The following is a 5,670-nucleotide window of genomic DNA, read 5'->3' as shown; positions in this document are numbered from 1 at the left end:
TTTTCTTTAGCAGATTGAGCTTCGGGACATACTCGAGAGGTAGCGGTTCATTCCAGACGTGCCCTTGGTTATCTTTACTTTCAGTTTTGTTCTATTCGAGAACTATACTTTGAGACTTGTATTTTTTATTCGAATTCTGTATTTAGAGGTTTGTACATGTGACAACCAAATTCTGGGTAGTGTTGAGTCTCAATTAAAGTCTTCCGCTTATTTATTATCTTTTATTCTCGTATTTCTACTTCTCTATCGTTGTGGTTGGGTTAGGCTGACGTGTCCGGTGGGAAATGGACACGTGCCATCACATCCGGATTTTGGCATGTGACAACTATTATAATCAATTAGTTCAATTTTTATTTTTGTTTTGTGTTTTTCTCATCCTTGTAAAGGGTCTTCATTATATAGTAATTTTAATTTGTCTTGAATTATTTTTACTTTGTCTATGGAAAATATGATTAATTCTATTTTAGGGTCGTCTTCCTTTATATTTTCTAATTTTTGTGTTATTTTTTCACTTCCTTTTATCCATTATGTTGTTTTTCATTTTTTATTATTTACTCTTTTTGCTCCTACTGTGTGTTTTTATGGTGTTGTAAATCACCAGTGTGTTTTTGTTATTATACGTTGGTATAATTTTTCTAGAAATGGCATTCCCAATAGCATATCTTTTGTTGTAAATTCAAAGTTGTACATTTCTTCTATGGTTAATATTTTATCCCATATTTGTATTCATATATTCCTTGCTTTATATGTGATCATACTTCCTTTATTATTAAATCCTGTTACTACTAACGGTGTTTTTAATTTTTCCCATTTATCTTCTGGCAAACAATTATATTTACATATATTAGCTTCTGCTCCTGTATCTATCATTGGTGTATAATATCTGTTGTAATATCCTTCTATTATTATTTTTGTAAGTATATATATTTTCATGTTATCATAATGTCATAATAAAGTTCTTTTTATTGTAACTTTCTTATTTTCATAATTTATTATTAATTGTTTATCTTCTAAATTATATGGTTTTACTCCTTCTAACCATTTTATTCCTAGTGTAATATTTTCATTTCCTTGATAAATTTTAAATTTTATTACCATTAGTATTCCTCCAATAATTATTTCCTTTTCTGTTGTTTCTTCAATATTTATTAGTGCCTTTGGTAGTTCAGAATATGGTTGTGCATAAGTTATTATCTCATCTTCTGTTACTAATTCTCTTGTGATGTAATTTTCTTCTTGTCCGGTATTTATTAATATTAGGTATTTTCGTTGTGCCATTACTCCCGTTATATAGTAATGATATGGTTTTAATTCTTCTGTCATTTGTTCTATTGGTTTCGGAGTTTGGTAATCTATTTTTCTTGATGTACTTATTTTTGATGATGATGTTTGAGGTATTTCATAGTTTATTCTTTTTGATGTACTTGATGTACTTAATCTTTCTTTTACTATCTCTAAGTCTTCTTCTATATCAATCTCTGTGTAACTATAGTCATTATTATCTATAACTGTAACTATTTTTTCAAAAGGATTTTAGGGCTATCTCTATTCCTGACATTTTCCAATATAATACTAATGATTTATCTATATTTCTATCATTTATTGCTACTGAGTAGTTATCACTTATTATAAATTTAATTTTTTGATCTATTATGTTACCTTTTAGTGCACTTATTATGCTTTTTTCTATGGGTTGGATAATTCTACCGTCTGCTAAGTATATTTCTCTAGGTGTATCTATTCCTTCTCTGAAACATGCTTTTATTAGGATTTATGTTCCTCCTAGGTGTATATATTTAATTGGATTCTTAGCTTTAATATCTTGTATTTCTTTGTTTATTATTCGTTTGTTTATTATTGGTATTTTTAGCCTTACCTTTAGTGTATTTGCAATCTATGATATGTTCCTTTTGACTTACCAACATAATATTCTTCTTTTTGTCTTTTAAACCAATTTTTATTGTTGGTACTTCTAATATTTTTTCTATGCTTAGGTCTAATTCTTTTTCTTTTATTTGTTCAAATATATTATTATCAAATATTATTTTTTGTTCTAAAGATTCTTCATCTTGGTATTCTTCTTTAGTTATTATTTGTATATCTTTCTCAGTCATCTATATAGAATTCATTATCTGATTCTATTACTAACTTATTTTCTATTTTCTTGTGTATTTCATTTTCCGATAATTCATATATACTATCATCGCTTTCCAATTCATAATCTATATATTCCATTTGTATATATTTTTCATTATCTATCAGTATTTCTGATATTTGTTTTTTCTTTGGATTTTTAGGTGATTTGCAATCTTTAGCTATATGTCCTAATTTCCACAGTTATAACAAGTACATTCCGTTAGGTTTTTCTTTGGTCTATATGGTCTTTTAGTTTTGTAGTTTTTTACATAGTATTTCCTCCTTGGCCTTTTATATTTATATTTTGATCTATATTTTTTTTATAGTTTTTACTTTGGTTATACTTCTTTTTATAATACCTATCCGTACATCCAAATTGAGGTGCTATTATATTTTTGCAACATGCTAAATTTTTTACTAATATTTTTTTCATTCTTATTTCTTCTTTATGTTTTTTCGCATAGTTCTATGAACCATCATTGTAAGAATTTCATTCTAGCTCCTAAGGTATCTGTTAGTCCTAGTTCATTCCAATTTTTTATTACTTTTGTACTAAAAGGTTCTGGTAATTTTGTAAAATATAGTTTCCTTATTTCTTTACTTTCTTCTGTAGTATACGTTCCTTTATAATAATATTCTCTAAATGCACATGTATATTCATCTATGTAGCACATATTACATATTGCTAATTTTGTCATTTAGATTTCTGTTTATAATTTTTTCTTTATTTTGTTCTTCTACTTCTGTTGTCATACTACTGAATTCATTTCTTATAGCTATTTCATATTTATACAACATTTCCATAGTTGTTGTAGCTAATTCACCATCAATTTTTTTATTACTTCTTAAAGTGTTTAAACTTTCATTTGTTAAGTTTTGTAGCCATAGTTTTATTGTTCCTATAAGTGTTCTCTCTATATATCCTGGTGTTTCTGCCATTCCTATTTTGTTATCTATTAATTTCTTTGATATGTATCCAATCCATAATTGGATTGTTTTATTTATATATGCTACACAGTCTAAATCTAAGAAATTATGTTGTTGAGTTATTGGTTTAGGTGTCCATTTTTTATTTAATCTTTTGTTCCATATAGTTTTTTCTCTATCGTGTTGTTCATAGTTTGCATTATAATATCTTGGATTTAAGGTTTTTGGATTTTTTACTCCTGATGTACTGGATTTTTCATCCATGTGTACGTCTCCTGTATTTACTTCTAGATTCTTTGTATTATCTATGCTTGCTAGAAGTTCCGTATAAGTTCTCTTGTTTCTAAATGTTGTTATTCTAGATCATTATTATTTAGTTCATCAATTCCTATTTCATTATCTTGATTTTCGTCTAATTGTAATTTTTCTTTAAATTTATTTATCTCTACTGTTAAATTTGCTTCTTGTTCTCTTTCTTTTTGTTTTATCTTATACATCTGTTTTAATGTTGTTAATTCTTTTTCTAATTCTAGTATTTTAGTGTTTTTTGTTTCTTCTACTTGTTGTATTTCCTTTTTTGCCTGTTGTTTTATCTTTTCAATTTCCTTTTGTCTATCTATTTCTTCATTCTCTCTTGTTATTCTTACCATAACAGTTAGGCTATCTTCTAATTTTACTCTCTCTTTTTCTAACATTAAATTTAGATTATCACCTATTTTCTTATATCTTCTTCCTAAATTAGAAAATACTATTTTTATTTTTAATGCATCGTAATTTTCATATGTATTTTCATCTATTGCATATTCTTCTTTATTCATAGATTGTGTTGAAATTTATATTCTAAATTTTCTATTTGTATCTGTAGGTATAAAATAGTTTTCCTCTGTGCTACTATAGATTTTTTACAAGTTCCTGCAAATATATTGCTGCTAAGTCTATTTTACCTATGTCTTAATTCTTGCCTTTTTGTTATAAGTATTTTAATAAGATCTTGTTTATACTGTTCTTCGTTCATTGTTTCTTTAAATATTGGATATATTTATATTCTATTTTAGATATGGCATCTATTAGTTGGTCTAATTTATATTTATCTGTTTTAGTGACATTAAACTTTTTATATTCTGGGTATAGTTTAGTTAATTTTCATTTTACTTTTCTTAATTTTTTATGATTACTTTTGTTTTCTTCCATTTGGTTACAAATTAATATACGAGTATTACGCTTGATACTTGAAATTGAAGCTTGAAGAATCATCTTCTTTGATTCATCAACTCCGTCTATATTTTTCTTCTCTTAAATAGCTGGCCATTTCAGGGACACCAATGGACCGTCGGATTCCTTTGGTGTAATCTGCATCTGGAATGAAAATTTGCCGCACCTCATCCACCAGCCCTGCATGCAAGATAAATTCAAGAATAGTTTTATTTAGTTGAACATATATTTGAAAACCAAAAGTGTTATTAAGAAAACTATATAAGATATTTTTTAGTTAGAGTCATTATTATATTTTGATTCATATATAAAATAACTACAAAAACTACCTGCATTGACCATTTCATCAACCCTCGTGTCAACTCTACGGTTCAAGATTGATTGCTCTACATCAATCCAAATAAAGCAACTGTCATACTTATATTTGAACATGAACACAGGGTCTTCCACATGTTTTTCAATTTACGAATTAGACCCTCCAACAATAATTGGAACACATTGAGTCTTCAAAATATTTTCTATGTAGACAATGGACTTTAGACATAAATCTTTGGCCTGGAAGTCGGAATATGGCTCTATTTCACCTAAAAATTGTGAAACAAAATAACTGTCAATTAATATTCGCATTATAATAAACTAATCACAAAAAATGTCTTTTTCTAATCTGTATACCTAGCAAATAGTGTCGTACACCTTGTTTCTCAGCATGTGTGATCTTGTTGGTCACCATATCAAGTCCCTTATAGACTTGCATTTTGTCCGAGTTGATTATTTCTTCTCGAAAATGGGTGGCAAGGTCAACAGAGAGACGAGATTTTCCCGTTCCTTTTGCTCCCTTTATGAGCACCACTTTCTTCTTGTTGAACTTGTAGTTGTTGTTGATGAAAGTATTCATTTTAGCTACACATAAAATAAAATCATAACAATAATTAGTTTAAAATAGTAAATAATATCATGAAAACCACTCATGCATATACTTATACATTAAAAATCTTATAAATATAAAGTTAGTAAGTAGAAACCTTGCTTGAGATGTAATAAACTATGTAAAAGAATAGATTTTTCTTGTTGGGGGTTATGAAAGAGATTGCACTGAGCATTTATAGTAAAATGTATTTGTGGACTTATTAATTGGCATACCATATTTAAAAATACTGATATCTTTTAGTATAAGAACAATGTCTTTTGAAAAATCTATACATATTTCAACTGTAATATTGGTAATGACCAGAAAATAAATTTAGGATAAAGTTATCAAACGTATATTGTTTGGAGGAATACTGAGCTGACTGATGCAATGACCAAATTTATAACATGCTGAGACTGAATACTGACTGAACTGTAAATGTGGTCAATGCAATAGAGTCTGACTGAACTGTGGGAGCTACTAATAAC

The 5,670-nt window shown here is 27.5% G+C and overlaps 1 pseudogene; it reads right to left on the bottom strand.

Moving 5' to 3' along the window:
- Nucleotides 1-4,372: 4,372 nt before the first annotated feature.
- Nucleotides 4,373-5,140, bottom strand: LOC107059590 (adenylate isopentenyltransferase 5, chloroplastic-like; annotated as a pseudogene).
- Nucleotides 5,141-5,670: the final 530 nt, after the last annotated feature.

The sequence above is a fragment of the Solanum tuberosum genome, unplaced genomic scaffold (assembly GCF_000226075.1).
Source record: "Solanum tuberosum cultivar DM 1-3 516 R44 unplaced genomic scaffold, SolTub_3.0 scf00027, whole genome shotgun sequence".
Taxonomy (NCBI): domain Eukaryota; kingdom Viridiplantae; phylum Streptophyta; class Magnoliopsida; order Solanales; family Solanaceae; genus Solanum; species Solanum tuberosum.
The sequence above is the reverse complement of the archived record's forward strand: the minus strand, read 5'-3'. Positions and strand labels throughout refer to the sequence as shown.